The following is a 19,534-nucleotide window of genomic DNA, read 5'->3' as shown; positions in this document are numbered from 1 at the left end:
CACATGATCACCATGAGAAGCACATTTCTTCCTTACTGTTTTCCCTGTCAGGTCAGACATAGTAATTAAAATACCCTAATTCACATTGGTCATCCTGCTTTTGGCACCATGCACTTTTGTGGTATTTTTCTACTGAAAGTTGATGCTGAATTACAGTTTCAAAGCTAACCCTGGGGAAATTATCATCTCAATGCTTTTTAATTTCTAAGACCCAGGAAATGGAAAACCACTGCTGCAGACCTTTTTTGTGGAGATTCATCTGTAATTACATTAACTAATTCAATCATTTTATCCTTGATTTTTGTCTATATCCAGCTTTATCTTAACAGCCTTAAATTAATTTTTTTAAAAAGGTCCTTGTTTTTGTTCAAAGACTGTTTAAAAAATAAAAATCTCAGCTATCACTTCCCAGAGCACATGGGCCGTTCAGCTGTTGCTGGCATTTGATTCTTTAATCTGTATTTATTACGTTATGATGTGCCTCTTACTTTCACACACTTCTGACCAAACTGATCTCTCCGTTCATGTCCAAACCCAATCTAGACTTTCTGATACAAACAGTAGCCCGATAATATCTTTTACAGTCATTCTCGAGAGATATTTTTACATAATTCCATCCCATTTTCTCCATATCACCATTTCACTTTTAAAATATCCTGAAACACTCATGCAACAGTTATTCCATCCTTGTTGTCCTTCTGATCCAATGCCAGTATTTTCTCCCATTATTGATTCTTCTACTCCCTTGAATCGCTGTACTTTCATGGATCTTCCTATACATCAGAATTGATTCTAGGATTTTTCCAAGTCTCTCCCAACTTTTACACTTCCTTCAGGAAGTTTACCCTCAACCCTAGACACCTACTGCAAGGTACCCAGATGGAGTCTGTATATTAGGAGGAGGCATCATTCAGCCTGCAGGGGTGGTGTCCAAAGTGGCTAGGGGCTGGGGTTCAGCATGGCAGTGCTCATGCCATTGCTTCCTCCTGGGGAGGAGGTCATAGCAACCAGTGCAGTGACAGATGTTCCTTGACTGCCTCTCAAGATGACGATCAAAGGTCTAACCACAGCAAGGGTGTTTAAGGTTATGGTGAATCCTCTTACATCTTTTCAAGAGAACTTAGCTCTGAAGTGCCTGTATACAAACACATGCAGAGTGGTGAATAAACAGGATGAACTGGAAATCTATGTGTGGTCACAGGGCATGATCTCACTGCAATTATTGAGACATGGTGGGAGAGCTCACATGACTGGAATGTTGTCATGGACAGCTATGTACTTCTTAGAAAGGACAGGTCAGAGAGGTGAGGTGGTGGAGTTGCTTATGTGAAAGAGTTCTACCCAGATGAACAATTTGAGAGTCTATGGGTGATAATTAAGGGACAGGTGATTATGGGTGACACTGTGCTGGGTGTTTACTATAGGCTATCTGATCAGGAGGAGGAAGTTGATGAGGCTTTCTATGGGCAGGTGGATATAGCCTTCTTCTGGTGAAACTTCAACCACGCAGATAATTGTTGGAGAGATAACATGGCCCAGAACACAAACTCCAGGAAGTTCCTGCAGACTGTTGAAGAAAACTTTTTGTTAGAAGTGGTGGAGGAGCCAATGAGAAAAGCTGTGTTGCTGGATCTTGTACTAACAAACCAGGAGGGACTGGTTGAAGACATAAAGGTTGGGGGCAGCCCTGGAGATGTTCAAAACCCACCTGAACACATTCCTGTGCAACCTGTTCTTGGTGACCTTGCCTTGCAGGGGTGTCGGACTAGGTGATCTCCAGAGGTGCCTTCCAACCCTAATGATTCTGAGTCCTTCCTGTGGCTGGCCGCTGCTTACTTGTTTTTTTAGCATCAGTAATACTTGCTCACAGTTGGAAGATTCCATTGAAAATCACAAGGTTAAAGCTGTTCAACAGATTGACACAGTGTTTTCCACTCACCCAGGACTTGTTCCAGCTAAAATTGATCAGCTCAGTATATCACAAGATATACTGACAAGGCAGTCAATACATTTTCTTCTACTCTTATCAAGATCTTTCTCTGGATTGGATTACTGTTTACAAAAAATATTTTATATCTCTTCAGTGTATTTTATGGGAAATTTATAAATACACATAATGAAAGAAAGAATCATTTCCTGTACGTTTTGGGTTTTTGGGGGGGAATGTGTTTTTTTCTTTCCGATACCAAAAAAAGAGAAGATGCCAAACACACTGCTATCAAAAACGTCTCTTTCAGCCAACATTTCTATGGTTATTGCTTTCTTCTTATATATGCATCTTGGCCTTTCAGTATGGAACTGATCTGATAGTCTTCGATGACTGTACAGCCAGAAAAGTCTTTACAGTAAGTATTCAAGGGTAGCTGAACAATGATTATGAAAAATACTGAAATGATTCTGAAATCCCATTTGTGACCAAGCAGGTAAGCCCATTTTATCCACTCCAGGGCAAAGCCATATATGTGAGTTTGTATTACCAACACACTGCAGAAAGTAGATGGGAAGGGGCTTTGCCCTCATGTTCCCGGTGAAAGCCACTGGTGGAGCAAGAAAAACAGGAGCACCTGCAGCTGGATTTCTTCCTTGCCTGGCATGCAGCACATGACTGCAGAGCAGGGCTTATTGCTGATCCCTGCAGCAGTCTGACTCGCTGTCACCTCTTCCAGGCCACTAGCAATTGACACTGTAACGTAAGCTTGGTTTTTATTGGAATAAAAGTGCAAACAAGCCTTTATTTCCAACATCTGAAATGAGTGGCAGAGTTGCATGTGTTCAAAGAAAACACCCACACACCTAAATGTCAGACTCAAGGCTGAAAAAATTAATTAGAAATTAGAGTCTGCTTTTGGCCTGACAAAGGATTATAGTTTCACACAAAGAAGTTTCCAGTTTCCTCAAACATTTGGTTCTGTCCTTGCTAGCATTACAACAGAGAGGATTAATGTGCCTTTATCTTTTGGGTTGAATTACTCCTGTTTTCATGTTATTGAAACTATTTTTTTTATATTTAATCACAGAAGTGATTAAATTGTGGCTATTTTTTTTTTCAGGTGGAATCAGAAATGTCCTTCTATTCTCTATAGTCACTCTGAAGAAGGATCCCAGCTATCAGCCCTCACAATGTCCTTCTTATAATCCAGGTATGGAGGAAGGAAATTTGACCTACTAATGGAAATTTCCTATCAATGTTCACCTTTCGTTTAAAGGATTGCCACTGTTTGAAGCCTAGAATCAATGCTGATTTGATTCTAAGCTTCCTCATACTGCACAGGATGCATGGAACTGCTTGAAGCAATGATAATTAATATTGTCAGATAAGTAAAGCTATCTAATGAGCATTATGTGGTATGGGGCTTGGTGTTTAGTTTGGGTTTTGTTTGTTTCCTTTTTTAAGTCTTTTCTTTCTATATTACTTGGAGTTTTTAGTGTTGGACACATAGGAGCTGCCTATGCAATCTATAGTATTATAGAAAATAATACTATAGATTAGTATTATTAGTAAATAAGACAGTATCTTTGTCATGCTTGTCATCCAAAAGTGTTGAATATCTGACTTTCTTTCTGAATTAAAATTATCAACTGTGCGTATGATATCATAACATTTAAAAATTCCACCCAACACAATTTTGGATATAGGACAAACATCTAAGTAGTGGAATATGAGCCAATAAATTTGGAAGTTGCAAATTTCTACCAGTTGTTATTTTATCTGGTAGCTTAGAAAACCAGGTTAAAGAAGAAAAAGAAGTTATTGCAAAGCTTGCCTGAATAAACATACTTCAATCTTCATGATTAAAAAAACGCAATTCAACAACTGAGAGAGGATGCTAGACCTTGTGTAACTATGCTCACGTTATTGATAATATTTTTTCAGCTATCAATATTTAAAAGACTGTTTTTACAGTGACTACATCTGTAGTAATTCGGCAATGTAATGTCTACTTTCAAGTCGTGAATCAATATTAAAGTATTTGTATAGAATCATAGAACAGTTAGGGTTGGAAAAGACCTTAAGATCATCTAGTTCCATCCCCCTTGCCATGAGCAGGGACACATTGCACTAAACCATGTCACCCAAGGCTCTGTCCAACCTGGCCTTCAACACTGCCAGGGAGGGAGCATTCACCACTTCCTTGGGCAACCTGTTCCAGTGCCTCATCACCCTCACAGTAAAGAACTTCCTCCTTATATCCAATCTAAACTTCCCCTTTTGAGGTTTAAACCTACTACCACTTTTCCTATCACTACAGTCCCTGATGAAGAGTCCCTCTCCAGCATCCTTGTACAGAGGTGAGACTGACTGCTCTGTAATTCCCTGGGTCTTCCATTTTTCCCTTCTTGAAAATGGGGGTTATATTTCCCTTTTTCCAGTCATCGGGAACTTCACCTGACTGCCATGATTTTTCAAATATGATGGCCAGTGGCTTAGCAACTTCATCTGCCAGCTCCTTCAGGACCTGCGGATGGATTTCATCAGGACCCATGGACTTGTGCACATTCAGGTTTTTAAGATGGTCTCAAACCAGATCCTCTCCTGCAGTGGGCCCAAGGTCTTCATTCTCACAGTCCCTGCTTCTGCCTTCCAAGACTTGGGCAGTTTGGTCAGAGCACTTGCTGGTGAAGACTGAGGCAAAGAAGTCATTCAGAACCTCAGCCTTCTCCAAATCAAGGGTAGCCAGTTCTCCTGATAGTTTCCAGGGTGGGCCCATGTTATCCCTAGTTTATCTTTTGTTTGCTACGTACCTATAGAAGCCTTTCCTTGCGAGATTTAACTCTAACTGGGCCTTAGCTTTCCTGGACAACATCCCTGTATTCTTCCCAGGCTGCCTGTCCTCACTTCCACCTTTTATAAGCTTCCTTTTTCTCCTCGAAGTTTTCTGGGCAGCTCCTTATCCAGCCATGGAGGTTTCCTGGCCCTCCTGCTGCATTTCCTTCAAGTTGGGACACAATACTCCTGAGCTTAGAGCAGGTGATCCTTGAACATCAACCAGCAGTCTTAAGCCGCCACCCCCTCCCTCTAGGGCTATATCCCATGGAACCTTACTAAGCAGGCTCCTGTTTTGACCTGGACTGATGGCTGCATGCATTTGTGAGTAATTGCAGATACTTTGCAATGAGACCTGCTATGCCATATTGCATGGTAACATTAACTTCTAGGATTTCACAGCCTTGTATCATGCTAAAATGTCATTAGAAATATAAAAAATGGCTTTTCCCCTTTTCTTGACGTGTTCTGCCTAGGAATCTGAAACTGACAGTGCACCTGATGCTTGCTAGCTATAAAACAAACCATGTTAAGGGGAATTTGGAATTCCAAAGTATTTACTTCAATTATCCTGCTAAGCCAGATATTAAGGTATCATGCATAGAGGTGATACAGATTCTTTTCAAGATAACTTGATTGCCTTACAGAAAAATGGTTACTATAACTAAAAAATGGTGTTCAGGAGATAATGGAGACCTTTGCTTTTGTGTAGAACTAATAACACATTTTAGCTGGAACTGGTTAGTTAAATAAATTAAGAGCCCACCTTTTGAAGTAAAATGCAGCTACAAGAAATTTCCAGTAAGAGCTAGAAGGTCCTTGTAGATGCCCAATATAATGAAAAACTCTAATTGTTATAATATTCATTTTAATACAGAAAAATATTATAGTAGTGTACTGATCTCTCAAATTTTCTACACTATAAGTCTGGTAAAAATATTTCTCTGAGAAACTGGCAACAGATCCAACACCTACTTTATTGCACTTACAATACAAAAGCCGTCCCTTTGAAGGAAGAGATTGTTTTGTTCAAGAGCTCTTGACAAGTTAATTCTTGATGGAATTAACTGGGGGAAAGGTTTGAATGATTTCTGAAAATACATTTATTAAGAATGTATTGGAAAATTTTCTTTTCCAATATGAAGTAAGTCTCATTTTACCCATCTATAACAGGAGACCGATTCCCATTTTGTTCAGGTAGAATATGAAGACAGAGAGGAGCAGGGCTTTCTTAGGCAGCTTTTAAAGGAATAGACAAATAAAATAATCATTTTATCAGTTTCTAAAGAGATCTGTTGAAATCATTTGGCACTTTGCCATTTTAATCAATATGAAGACTCTTTAGCAAGTTCTGCATCAAGTTTCTAAAATGTTTATCACATTATCTAGTATTAGGGAGGGGCTTTGTTTCTCACTTCTTCCTCTATCTATTACAGAGGTCACCTTTTTAGCTCTTAATCATGTCAAGAAAGGGTGAAGCATGTTGCATAGCAAATGAAAACAAGAATGATGAGCAAACTAGAGAATGAAAGGAAACATAATGTATCAATGGAAACACACTTGCATATTGTTAAGTTGCTTTTGTCTACCGACAACAGTGAGATCTAGGAGGGTAGTTTGTAACAGAAGACTTCACTCTGCACTTCTGTGTGATGCAGATCTATGTGACATCAATAGCTGGGAATTAATCCCATGTGATAGCTGCAGGAACACTTCCACCACAAGGGCTGCAAAACCTGCCCAAGACACAAAGCAAGTGCTTGTGTGCAATGCCTGTGCCAAACTTGCTGTCATCATAGCTACATTTTAGCAGGGTTTGAAAAGGCTATGATGCTTTTCTAATATTAGCTTGTGGGAAGATGGAGGTAACACATAAATAATGCCCTCAGATAGGCCCATTCTACCTTTTAGCACTTTTTACCTTACATGTTTATGTGTAAGAATATACTGTGAAGAGACTTTATTCTCACTTCAGTGAAGGACGAAGTATTTGGCCCAAACCTGAAATCAGTTTGAAACCAGATTGAAACAGTGCAATGTTTCTATTTGCTTCTTCAGTGTTTGGATTAGGCTCTTAGGCTCTTGGATTTTATCTAATTCCCCAGTCTAACTTCCATGTAAACATCTAACAGTGTAGTAAGCAGATTACCGTATAAAAACTCGCAAAACAAAGACTTCAGTTGAGTTTGTCTTGATTTCAGCTGGGGTAGAGTGAGCAAACGGCTACATGGTACTGAGTTACCGGCTGGGTTTAAACTGTGACGAGTTCTGAGGTAGCTTAACAGTGTAAACTAGATTGTCTCAATTCTTATTTGCTCATTTTGACATCACCTGAATTTCACAATTCAAAATATTCTTGTGTCCTGGGTTCAGCAGTAGCAGTCATTTTTTCTCCTTGTTAGTAGCTGGTGCAGCGCTGTGTTTTTGACTTTCGGTCTGGGAACAGCGCTGATAACACCGATGTTTTTAGCTACCGCTCAAATGTTTTAGTCTGAGCAAGGACTTTGTGAGCCTCATGCTCTGCCAGGGAGGAGGGGAAGCCGGAAGGAAGCAGAGACAGGACACCTGACCCAAACTGACCAAAGAAGTATTCCATACCACAGCACGTCATGCCCAGGATGTAACTGGGAGTTAGCCGGAAGGGCTGGGAGACTGCAGGGCTGGAGTTGGTATCGGTCGGTGCTTGGTCAGGCTGGGGGGGTGAGTTATCGGTTGGCTGGTGCTGAGGTGTTGTATTCTCTTCGCTTTTTGTTTCCTTTATCATTATTATCATTGGTGGTAGCAGTAGTGATTTGTGTTATACCTTAGTTACTAAACTGTTCTTATCTCAACCCATGGGAGTTGCATTCTTCTGATTCTCCTCCACATCCCTCCGGGAGCAGGGGGAGGGAAAGAAGGTGGGGGAGTGAGTGAATGAGCTGCATGGCTGGGTTTAAACCATGACATCTTGATAAAAATGGCAACTCTTCAGAGGCCTTAGTATTACTGAGATAAAATAATTCTTGCTTTATCCTGTTGTTCTGAAACAAGAATAGTCCTGGCAAGCATTTAATGGAACCTCATCTCTCCCACTTCTTTTAACTAAGAAGGTCCTCATGATGGCTGCCGACTGGGTTACTCATAATGAAATAATGTGAGTTTTTATATAAACATGGAAAAACAAATCTATGAATAGTTTCTCCTTGGTAACAAAAAAAACCAAACAAACAAACAAAAACAAATATCCAAGGCAAGGTTTCCTTTCATCTCATTACACAGATGTTTACACTTCTGTGTCTCTCTGCTTCTTGAAGTTTTAGAGAAAGCTACAGCGGAAATCTCCCCTAGGCCAACAGCCATTTAAGTGGGAAAGAAAAGTTCTTTTCCTCTGAAGCTGCAGTAATTGCTGTGTGGCATCTTCACCACCTCTCTGAGACTTAGCAGTAAGTTTGCATGGAAAGCAAACCTTACTTTTGCAGTAAGTGTGGAACGCCACATTTTGAATGGATGAGCAAAGGAAAAACCTTTACATGGTGCAGTAAAACTCCACAAACTCCACATCAGCCTCTTCCTCTTTAATAGCTAGAGCTCTGCAAATTTTTACTGTAGTTTTTAGAGTTTCTTCAAATTTACCCTGACATTTTTACATACCGTTATGTTTTTCGTCACCTTTCTTACATATAGAGATACTGAAGGCTTGAATCTCAAGGTGGCCTTGGCAGTGCCCCTGGTTGGTGGCAGCTGCTGTGGGAAAAGTACAACTGTTCAGCTCATCCAGAGATTTTACGATCCCAAGGAAGGCAGGTCAAGATACCTCCAGGAGATGACTCTGTGTGTCTGCACATCTAGCTCTGGAATCACTGCCCTTGTTCCAATGACACAGTGAAGTCTCCCCTAAAAGGCATGTGCCATCCTGGGGAGAGAGATTCCTTACCCAAAATGCTTAGTGAAGGATGAAGCTACCCAATGTAAGCAAAACAGCTGTCCTGCTGAAATAATTTCTCCTAAATGTTCTTGCGCCAAGCAGTTCCTTAGAAGGGATTCTCAAAAATCTTCCTTCATAGAGGAAGCTATCTGTGGAGCTCTGAATATGCAGAGATATCCAGAGCTTCCTCATAACTTTTGAGAATAATGTTCATTTTATATCTTTAGTTCATGACTTGGTGGGCATTTGAAGAACTATTAGAGTTCCAGGGACACAAAAGATTAGGCAGGTATATCCAAGTGGTTGTGTATCCTTTAGCGGTTTAGTGGAAGGAGAAGCTGCTGGGGCTCCTGCCACTGATGTCGCTTTTCTTTACACTGTCTTTCTCTGTTGAAAGGACTGTGCCACTGAGTGTTTTGGAAATGTGTGTGGTTGCCTTGAAGTTTGAAGCCATGGTTGGAGAAAGAGGGGCACAGCTGAGCAGAGGCCAGAAGAAAAGAATAGCAATTGCCGGAGTTCTGGTTTGCAATCCTAAAATTCTTCTGCTTGATGATACTGAGAGTGAAGCAGTTGTGCAGGCAGCACTGGACAAAGTCAATATTGATCAGTTGTGAACTGTTCTTATAAGTGCCCATAGAATTCAGTTAATGATATGGGTAGGACTGAAGCGCCGCAGGCTTTCCTAAAACACTTTTCTCTTTGGAGAGCTCAATATGGAGAGCTCAGTGTGGGCTAAGAGCTAAATATTATCTGTCAGTTTTGGGGATCTGTGTGGGCTATGTTCTTATTAACAGCCAGCAAAGAAATTCAAAGCCAACTTGCAGGCATCTTCAAGAGCAGCTGCTACATGTTGACTGACATCTAGACATAACTTACAAATCATACGGACAATTGAAAAGTAATAACCAATCCTGTATTTCTTGTTGTCTGCTTTAAGCAAATGTATGAACTGTTTACAAAACAGTTTCACCTATTCCTTAGGCTGTATCAACTATATTTATTGGCTTTACACTTGCTCTGTTTCTCTCTTTTACTATGCATTTATGCTTATGCTCTGGGTGAACACAAATTCCCACCATTGCATTAACATTTTCAGCAATGATCGCAGTTTATCTATGAACAATATCTTTAGAATAAATTTTTTTCACCAGATGATATTCTGCCTCAGAAGTACCTTACTCTACCCACTGTGCATGGTTGTGTCTGGAAGACTCAGACCACATGAGATGAGATGACCACCAACATGAGAACCTAGGTTCTCATATTCAAAGGTCTTTTAGTCCCTAATGCTCACTTGGATTCCTAGTTGTCACTAATTTCAGCAACAGTTAGACTATTTGTCCACTAGTCCTAATTCCTGATAGTTCACACTACTTTAAAACTATGCTAGCTGGCATACAGAGAGATCTTTCTCCCAGCCCTGTGAAGTGCCCTGTAAAGTGAATTCCAGAGACAGGAGAGCATAGGACTGCTGATTAAAATATATTTCATGGGTTCCCAACTAACTGCTGCAATATAAAATTTATATAAGTAGTTTAAACAAGTTAGTTAGCCTTTCAAATCCCCCACCTATCTCTAATATATGTCCTATAGCGTGATGCATCTCCTTGTTGTCATCTCCGGCAGAGCATGCCAGAAAGACTTCTTAGACTAGACTAGCTCTAACTGCTGTTAAGCAAGGCAAAGCTAAGCTGCTGTGTGCCAAGCATCCATTTGTTCTCCTCTTGCCTACTTTTTACTCACTGTGCTGATCATATAGCTCTATAGAAGGTTTACATCAGATACAGAGTAGACCACTTTTCACTGCTAGCTTTACCAAACCTCTGCTGAATCTCTGTTTACTGTTGATGTGGATGGAGCGTTCCGCTTTTTATAATGAAGGACCTTAACATTTTGATGTGATTTGAACTTTTAAAGGTCATCTCGGACTTAGTGAAACTCTCAGACTACAAGAAATTGCATACCATTTTTTATAAGATGGTTTGAACGGCTGTCATTTTCAGTTCTTAAAAGAACGTGACAATATTAAGATAACAGGTTTAGTTGGAAATTCACTGAGAATACTTCAAGCATTACATTTGTCTATTTCCTAGTTGTAAAACACTTACTAAGCCATTATTCTAGCAGTTCAAAATGTTAAGCAAAGGCCAGAGAAGTTGTGGCTGTCCTACCCCTGGCAGTGTTCAAGGTCAGGATGGACAGGGCCTTAATGAACCTGGTCTAGTGGAAGGTGTCCCTGCCCATGGCAGGGGGGTAGGAACTGGGTGATCTTTAAGGTCCCTTCCAACCCAGATCATTCTTATGATTCTATATGACTATATGATTTGTAAACTGAATTATATAAAGCTTGGAGGGTCATTAAATATTAATACAATTTTATTCCAGCACACACGGTCACAATTTGCCTGTAAAAACATTTTTGTTACGTTGAACTACATACTTCTATGATTTATTTTATTATTTGTGAGTAATTAAAAATACGGAAAAACAATGTGTGTAGAAGTGTGATTTTAAGTAGAATTTTAGATAAATATTTTCAGCTAAGTCAAATGAGTAATTTAGAGCATGTAAAATTGTTAAGTGATTAATTTTTAATATATGTGAAATGCTCTGAAATAGAATTATCATTGACATGCTTAATGGTAGCAAATAAATTCCTGAAAATTAATGTATAATTAACCTACACTTGCATGAGAACATATTCTACAACATGTAAGGAGCAATTCTTTTAACCTTCAATGCCATCAAATGCAAAAAGTCATTTAAATTGACAACTTCTTTTGCTGGATATTCCCATGAAGGCTAAGTACTTTCAGGGAAAATCTCAAATTGTTATTTCTAGAAGAAATGAGAGCTTTTGTAGCATCCATTGGTCTTTTCCTTCTTTCACGTTATTAGTCTTGGGTACTGAGTAACAGTAAGAATTTCTGCAGTTAATTAATACAGTATTTAAAGATCAGTTAGTTTGTTATTGGAACAATACTTTGTTATTGGAAATGTATGTGCAGTTATCAATGGGGCCTTGCAGCCTGTATTTTGAGTCATCATTTCAGACATTATAGGGAGGCGTATAAAACAAAGAAGTAAAAATATTTCATTGTGTGCTTTATCTTTCGTCATTGTTTCCTAATTACAGTTATGATAAACCAATAAATCGATACATTTTTCAACGTGCAGTGCAAAAGTGAGGAACAGGCAAAGCTCCTTGCTTACAGAGAAGGCAAAATGTCTGCTCAATGTCTCCCAGAGAAGTGACGCAAATTGCAAATCCTCAAGCAGATCAGCTCACTGGTGTGGAATGAGGAGAGGTTGTGCTGTGATCTGTCTGAACCTCCTTCACCCTTACCTCTTTGTGGAAACCAATGTGTTAGCACAAGCTGTATAGGCCTGAAAGGTGATGCTTGCACTGTGTTGCGTATGTGTGCTCAGAGTATGTGTGATGCAAAGCAACGCAAAAGCAACAAGATGAAAGGGATTTGATATAGTGCTTCTCAGTAGACTTTTTATTATAGAGAGCATTTCTGTAAACCTGAACTTATGGTGTTAGAAAATGAAGTTACATTCTCAAGGAAGCAATTCTTCATTTGTACTGGAGGGAATTTTCTAACACTTTCTGTTAGAACACACCGTTTTGTTGGAAAGGTATTAATATCAATACAGTGTGGGATATTATTATAGTTATGACAGTGCAGCAGAGAGACACAGTGTGAGAGTACAACTGTATTTGTTTATGTACCCCTATGTCACATGCCATAACAAGAAAGAATATATGGTTGTGTTACTTGCATGAGTTGTAGAAGACAAAGATTATCTCATCTGTCTGCTACAAGAATCTGAATCAGTTTAGAAACAAATATAGCCCTGGAAGCTGAACCTCAGGTTCATGTTTTGAATGTGAATGTTTTGGGATGAGGCTCTTGGTCTTGTTTCCTCAGGGTTTGGTTTTTTTGGTTTGGTTTGGTTTTTCTTGGGTTCTATTTTTTTCTTCACAGCTTCACCACAAAATGGAAAAATAAAAACACAGCAAAATCTGCATTTACTGGAGCACTTTTTACAGCATGCCAAGATATAGTATACGACATGAAAGATACTGAAATAACCTATTTAAATTTTTTGTACTCATACAAGAGGTGTTACCTTCCAAAGAACTGCATAAGGAAAGAGTATTATGTTGGTGTTATACTTCAGCTTTTATTGCAGAGAGCAACAGAAAACATTCCTGAGGGAAGGGCAGCATGATGTGCAGTTGCAGTCGTTCAGTAGTTGTCCCCTGATCAGTCCAACATGGAAAATAACTGACAAAGAGCAGAACAGAGATATTGGCAAAACCTGGAATTAAAATCCTTCCTTTGTAAAACATTAATTTACTCTAAAAACTTTTTAAAATCTTTTCAGGCGTGATAGGATATATAGCAAATCTACATTAGAAAATTCAGATAATTGCACTGTAAATTTTATTGCTATGGACCAAACGAGGCAAACAGGAGTCACTTTAAGCAAGCAATAGGTATATTTTTACAAAGACAAACTAAATTTAATTAAAAAAATTAAAACCACATTTTGACTGTTACTCAACATTCAAAATATGCAAACAAAATCCAACAAGAAACCCTGTACATTCTCAAAGATCTTTTTAAAAGAATTTGAGACCTTGAAGACCTCAAACCTTATAAAATGTATTTGTGTTATCTAAATTTACCTTTAAATGGAAAATTATTTCCGTAACAAAGCAAACTCTTCATACAGCATAAAGTTTTGGATTGTGTTAACATACAGAAAGCAAAAAATCTGTTAGTTACTGAGTCTTAGTCTAAAAAAAAAAATGGGTCTGTAAAATATAACACATCATATTAAGAACAATTTCCATGTTTCTCTCTCAGTAACTAGTCATTGTTTCACATGCAATAATCTTCAGCCAGTGACTCCAGAAATGCTATTCTAGAGTCTTAAGACATGCCTCAACATTTTGCAAGTGTGAATTGCAATAATACCTACTGACGTAGGTTATTCACTGACACGTGTTACTGATTTTATCTTGCTTAAATACTAAGGAAGCCTTCATTCCCAAGACATGTAAAATCACTTCAGATCTATAAACTTAACGAAGAAAAAACACCAGTTTAGTTCAACAATGAATGGACTTGTTATAACTCTAAATATATATAATGCATACAACATGCATGTAACAGTAACAGGAGAAATTATTGTACTGTTACTTAAGTAAACCAATTTCCAAATCTTTCTGCTATAGGAGTTTATAGCAAAGGGAGAGGGTGCCATCAAGGAGACAAGCAGCATGCATGCACTACTGTTCTTAGGTTTTGGACTAATTTCTTCTGTCATTTCTTTTTCTTCAATTAAGTTTTCCTTACTGCTCATGAGATGTCAGTCACTACATCGTCAGCTGTGCGAAGTTCTCAGCACTATAGTGTTAAGCAATATATAAGAAAAATGATGATAAACTTTTACTATCAGATAGGTTCAAAACATAGTAAGAGGGTCCAAATGTTCTCTGTGCTATAAGCTGGCCCCATCTCCCCAGCAAAGGAACCTTTGTATGAAAGGCCCACACTGTGTCACAGCCTGTGTAGGAAAACCCAATACTGACAGCACTGACAGTACTGGTAGTACTGCTAGCTGCACAGGTGTAGATCAGGTTTTGAATCTTCTTCTTAAGTGGTGCCTCAACACCTTCCCTGGGCTCTCTGCAACACTTCTGCCCGCATGTGATGGGGCTGGACTGAAACTATTCTACACATACCTACATGAATTCAACTCCTTGGATTTATAAGCACACCAAAAGTAACTGAGAAAGACCACATTATATGTGCTTAATTTAAGATTACTCACAGCTCCATACCATGAAAGTTAAAACAATATTTCAAATCACCTCTTCAGTCTATGGGATACATCCTTCTGTTTATATAGGATCAAATAGTATTGACCATGATTTCTGAAATGCAGTCTAAATTCTCATGTACACATAATTGCTCATATGGGAATGTATATTTGTCAATGCATGGACTATTCAGTATCATAGAATCTTTAAGTCATAGAATACAAGTTTGGAAGGGACCTCAAGGATCATCAGGACCAACCTTCTTGGCAAAAGGACAGCCTAGATAAGATGCCCCATCACCCTGTCCAGGTGAATCTTAAAAGTGTCCCATGTTGTGGAATCCACCACTTCTCTGGGAGATTATTTCAATGGCAGATTGTTCTTATTGTGAAAAGTTTTCTTCTTGTGTCTAACCAGAATCTCCCCAGGAGTAACTTGTGCCCATTAGCCCTTGTCTTTTCCATCTGACTCCTTGTAAAAAGCGAGTTTCTTCTTCTTTGTAGCCACCCTTTAAATACTGGACCAAGCACCAAGCCTCTTACTTTCAAGTGACCAGTTTCTGTTTGAGAGCAGGTGTGAGAAAAAAAATCCTGCAATTAAAACAGTTTAATGGGGCCTGAAGACTATTACAGGGTATACACTTGTTTCTTTAAAAAAAGTCTCGTTCTCTGCTCTACACTTACAGGTGCTAAATTCAGCTTTTAAAAATTTTCATTACCTCAGTTGCAAGTAGAATTTTTTTTTACTTAGTAATATTCTTTTTGATATTATATGCAGATAGTCACTTCATTTATCTGAAAAGAGACAAAAAGTGTGATTAGGTAATAAAAAACCTCGGTTTTCTTTCTCAGAAAGGGTTTCACATTTGACAAAGCTGGATAAATCGTTACAATGAAGCTTCGATCCGTGGTATTTAGAGCAATTCTGAGACAGCTAAAAGCATTGTATTATTTAGGTTTTTGGAGCTTTAGAAATGCTTCTTTTTTTACGTGCCATAAATTGGCTTTGTGTTTATTTAAGTAGTCATGCTGAGATCATACCTGTAAAGTTGCCACATTGATTTCTTCAGCTCAGTTTAGAAACTGACTGGACTAAATCTTCATAACGTGTCCAGGTAGATATTTTAAATGGTTTTAAAACCTTTTCATTGATTTAACTATAGGTCAAGCGTAAGAAAGCTCAAAGGTAATGGTAGTGTTTATGTAGCTTATTTAATACAACCAAAGCACGTTTGGACTGAGGACCAGAGAAAGTAGGCTGTAATCTAGAAGATTAAATGTGAAATTCAGATCTCTCTTCATGGTCAGATAACTCCATTTGTATTTGTGGCCAAGGTCCACAAATAATTACCAGCAAAAGTTACAGGACCTGCATATCTGACTAGCTGCACTCACTGAATGTGGCTGCTCCTTCGTAACAGGCACAAAGCCAAAGACAGCCACAGTAGGGGTCCAGGGTATGAACAGGGCTCTGCTGTCAATAGAAGTACATTCAGCATCAGAGGGAAAACTGTTTAAAATAATCAGCCTGAAATCCAAACCCAGCAGTCGCTAGTTGCTAAGCAGTGAGTAGGACGGCAAGGATCCAAACTCTGTGCATAAAGAGCCTTATCACCATTATTTGATGGCTGGCATTAGCTGCTTCCTGGAGCTGGTGCAGTGGCCAGCTGCTCAGCATCCCTGCTTTGCTGCAATGTGTATCATGTACCAGTGCAAACTGGTAAGCCCTGTCTGGGAGACTGGTGCAGCCTGCACTGGTACCTGCCCTGCATGCTTGCCAGCATTTCCAGCACAGCCAGCACTAACTCAGGTGATTTTGTCCCTCTTTTGGTGCCACTCCTGTCCTTACCAGTTGATTTTCTATGGAGTATTTTAACTCAGCACATATTTCATGTTGGTATTCAGTATCTTACTGCCAATCTACATTATCAATTCAGTCCTTCCCTGAATTTCTGTCAAATTTTACTCCCAGCTGACCCACTTGTAGGCATACATGTGATCCCTGAGGTAGTGCAAAGCAAAGCAATGAGAGACGAGACACATCACTCCCTTGTGTTTCACTCCCGGCAGACAGTGGTCTATTCCAAACATGTCCAGTATGACAGCATGTCTGGGACCAAAGAGGAGGTTTCCAAACAGGCACAACCACATCACTTCTTCAGCCCATACAGCTGAGTGGAGTTTTTGTGGTCTCCACAGAGACCATATTCCTTTTCTCCTTTCCGTTCATTTCCTCCTTGAGAAATTTCCAAAGCCAACCTCAGCCACATCAGCTTCCCCTTCATTAACCCTGTTTATTAGGGACCCAGATGACCCTTCTTTCTGGTTTAGATGGGAAGGGATTATAGGTCACTTCCTTGGGAATTAAATTCCATGAGACTTTTTGACTAGCCCAGGAGGAGACTGAGGTCTCTGAGAGCATGCTGAATCTTAACAGATCCCTGGAGGAAGTACTTTAAAGACCCTAAAGGTAACAGAGAGATTTTCATGTCATTATCTTCACTTTTCTCACTCTGGTGTGAAAACAGTGTCCACCTGGCATCATGTTCAAGTGTCAGACACTGCAAAAGTGGGACCTGGGAGTGTTCTGTGCATTACCTCCAACACATATGGTGCGTTCTCCGTTTCACGTAATGCCAAAGCAGTCATCTGTCTATGTGAGCTTACAGCCAGATTGAAACTGTTTGTTTTGCATGTTTTTTTCTTTCTTTCTTTAACAATACAGTACTTTACTGCACTTAAAAATAATACCTCACCCTCAATAAAACCCCAAGAAATAATAATGTATCATGTTTGTTGATGTCCAGAGGTTATGTATTTATACACTAATGGGAAGAAATATAAAAGCTCTTACATTAACCTTATGAACAGTTATTACACAAAAATACAATATTGTTGATAAGAATTATGTATGTATAAAGTAATAAAAATTCTTACATTGTTTATTGGTATTGATCTTTTGGACTTGATATTTGGCCAATCTGGAGGAAAGATAGCGTGAATATTTTATTTTTACTTCCAGGGTTTAAATAAGACAAATGTTTTGCATGAAATTCAGACATTTTATTTTTCAAATTGTTGGTTTTTTGAGTGTGTGTTTTAGAGTCACTGATCCCTCAGACCAATTAATCTGAATTGCTGATGAGATATGAAAGTATATGAGTCACAAGACATTTTCCTCTGAAAATAGTCCTCCAGATGAGAAAGAGGTAGTCTTGAGTAATCTCGCAGCACTGCATATCATTTTGCATATGTCTTCTCAGATGCCACAGAGATTTTGCAGCAACACTCAAGACTTTGGAAACACTTCAAAGCAGACTTACAGATTTCACAGTATGTGCAACTGACAGAGAATGAAGGTGGGGTTTTAGCTTTATAGCAGGAGAAAGTACATTGTTTAGTAGTCTTTCCAGGTGCATGTTATGCATCCAAATAATTGTCGCTAAATGGCATATTTCTTGGTATTGCTATTTAGTGAACATCTGATCATCATGTTAAATTCACAAGCAAGAATTTCTTGTAAACTACATTTTATTTGAAATAAGATGGTGATGTTTGTGCTATTGCAGAAAGGATATACAGGCTGTTAATACAACTTAGGTTTGCATTTTGTGTTCTCATATCTTTTTTAAACTTTTATGTCTATTATATTTGTGGTTACATGTAAAGAACAACACATGATGTGTGTCACCCCGTTGCAATCTGAAGTAATCAAGTTCTCTTGTGTAGCCTAATGAAGTGATATGCAGACTAAAGCTTTTAAGATTGAACAACTCTATTTCATGTTGTAGGAGATCAGTTGGTTTGATGATCCTAAAAATATCACTGGACCATTAATTATGAGACTTGCTAATGATGTCTCACAAATCAAAGGAGTAAGTAATAAGCATTGGCCTTTCTCATATGTGGTTTAGCATAGACTAAGTTACAGACTGGATTTGATAGGTAGAAATCTTGCACACAGTCATCTGGAAGCTGTTATTAAATAATATTTATTTTGGTGTCAAGAAAATCTAATATTATAATAGTAAGATATGTAATTTTATAGGTATAGATATATATAACTTTGCTTTTAGCTCACACTGGCGTTCGGTCCTGTTATCACTACTATAAATGAGTCTTGAAGGGACTCAGCTTATTTAATGTTATTTATCCAATCTACTTAGTTGTCTGGAGAGCACCGTGTTTTCGTGTTAAATGTTACAAATATTAACAAAATGCTTAAGTGTAAATGAGGATTACTATCATTGCAGCACTGTATTTGCTTACATGCTTAGATAAAAATGGTCAGAGAGAAAAAATAGTAATCTCAGACTCCAAGTCAGGAAATGTCACGTTTCAGGGCACCTGGCAAGTTTGAAGTCATGGCTCTATGTATAAAAGATATGATATCTATGAGATGTCATTGTGGTTTTGGGGGCAAAATCTGAAAACAAGGACTGTAATTCTGAGTAAATAGGTGAAAACTGAAGAAGACTAGGTAAGATAGAGAAGACTCAAGGGAACTATTTGTACAATAGAATGGTTTTTCAAAAGATAAAACATCTAACTGCAGAATATTTAGACCAAATTAAGCACTTTCAAATGTCTCTGGTTAATTAATCTCCATTCTCTGGGTAACAAATAAAGTTTTCAGATAAAACAATAATTTACAATGGTTTCATTCTTTTCCATCCTACAGGTTCCAGACTGGCCATAATTGCCCAAAATGTGTTAATCTTGGAACTGGGACTGTTCATCATTGATCCATGGCTGGGAGCTGAGTCTTCTGGTTTAGCCATTGTGCCAATTCCTGCTGTAACAGGAATGATTCAAATGAAGATGCTTGCTGGACATGCAGAGAAAGTTACAGAGGAACTGGAAATCACAGGACAGGTGGGTTCAGTGACATTTTTCTCTGGTTTCATCTCGTCCTACACAGTGTTGCTTAATAGGGACTTTGGTAATAGAATAAGAATATTTACAAATAGATATATTTGTTCTGACAAAATGATGATGTAGCAAATATGAAGCTGAAAATTGAAAAG

General features: G+C 38.6%; 1 pseudogene; it reads left to right on the top strand.

Annotated features, from left to right (window-relative positions):
- The window catches only part of LOC133277022 (ATP-dependent translocase ABCB1-like), a 35,880-nt pseudogene that overhangs the window by 7,766 nt on the left and 8,580 nt on the right, over positions 1-19,534 (top strand).

This window comes from Pezoporus flaviventris, unplaced genomic scaffold (assembly GCF_033815535.1).
Source record: "Pezoporus flaviventris isolate CSIRO_AGI_PZ_B2104156 unplaced genomic scaffold, CSIRO_AGI_Pfla_v1 ptg000047l, whole genome shotgun sequence".
Lineage (NCBI taxonomy): Eukaryota > Metazoa > Chordata > Aves > Psittaciformes > Psittacidae > Pezoporus > Pezoporus flaviventris.
The sequence above is the reverse complement of the archived record's forward strand: the minus strand, read 5'-3'. Positions and strand labels throughout refer to the sequence as shown.